The following is a 1607-nucleotide window of genomic DNA, read 5'->3' on the forward strand; positions in this document are numbered from 1 at the left end:
TCTACAAATCCTGCCAGGGAACACCCTACAGACCTGGCTCAACCTGTTTGTTCACATCTGATCTCAGAGGGGGAGAGCACGTTGCTTGCATTATGAAGACCTGTACATGCACATTCGCCTGACGACTAGAACAAGGACTATTTTTTTCTGTGGATGTTTCCAAAGTGAGCCCCAGGCACTTGTACAACATGCAAAATGTTGCACAGGAAACTGCCCAGAACAAAGTACTGCTGCAGGGCAAAACAGTCAGGGATCACTGAAAGCAATTTCTCTCTAGCTGGACCACAGCAAAACAAGAAACTAATACGCTTAGCCTGTTCCCCCCATCCTTTGCCCCCAGAGAAACCCATGGAAGAAGCTGAACTACAAAAATTTCACTGAAGTCCAATAAATCCATCCTGGGCAGGTTAAAATGGGAAGCGAGTTCCAGAGCTCGGTGTGGAAAAGATCCCTCCCCAGAAGCACCCTCTCCCCGTTATACCATCCGGGTTCTCTGTTCTCTCTCAAGGTCCTCCAACATCCACCGCAATAGAGACTGGCAGAAGGAGAGAAGTGATCTGTATGCTTGGTGCCCAATATGGTGAGGGTGGCCAAGTCTTTCAAATCTTGTGATACCTGGTGTTAACCTAAAGTCCCAGCATATGGGGTTTTGTGATTATGTGAGAATTTCAGTTTTCATTTAAAAAGAAGTGTGCCTCCAGCGGTTATGTGTGGAGAGGAAAACTTGGAAACATAACCTGAGAGTAAGTTAGAAACCAGAAAGCAAAGAATAACATCTCACAGTGTAGGGGGCTGGGTTACCTCGTGATTTTTAAGCCAGCTCCAGGATTGCTTGAAATCCGATGCGTGGTTTTGAAGTGCTCGCTCTGATTGTGACACATACCAACAACATGTGCAGCATACAGGTATTCACTGGGGTAAGCAGAGTGACACCATGCATTCAAGCTGACTGCCCTAGAGACCGGTAGGCTAGGCAGGTCTTTGGAAGATGGGCATAAAAGGAAGGCTTTTCTCTCACCCTATTGTTATGCCCTGCTTTCCAGAACTGCTGGAGTCAACAACTTTCCTCTAAAAGCAGTCCAAACTGGAAAGCAACTATGCTGCTGCTCCCCAAATTGGTTAACAGGGCTACAAACTGACATTTTTCCCCAGTCATGATCAGGCACTTCATCATGGTCTGATCATAATCAAATAGAAGCCACAAAACCTTGTCGAGCAAAAAAATCTCCCAAATTCTGTGGTTCTCAGGCATGCTGTGCCCATGAAGTAGCTCCCATGCCTGGCTTTTAAGAAATTAGGCAAATTCTCTAATTTATGCCAAGGGCAGCCAGAAATCACTGTCACAGCAACCCCCAGTTATACCTTCTATACTGGTCAGTTGGCAAAGTGACTAAGAGAGCTATTTTAATGCAGATCAGGTCCCACATATGGAAAATTTCAGGCCAAAAGGTGACTGCTTTGAAATGCTGAAAGCTTTATGCAAACAGAGTTAAAAAAAGAAACTTTGTGGAAACCTCAATTACTCCATGGTATTTGAAGGTGACAGCTGCATATAGGACAGGAGATGTCCAAGTGGATCTGGAACTTTCACTCCCAGCATTTATGAG

Source organism: Alligator mississippiensis, chromosome 6 (genome assembly GCF_030867095.1).
Source record: "Alligator mississippiensis isolate rAllMis1 chromosome 6, rAllMis1, whole genome shotgun sequence".
Classification (NCBI taxonomy): domain Eukaryota; kingdom Metazoa; phylum Chordata; order Crocodylia; family Alligatoridae; genus Alligator; species Alligator mississippiensis.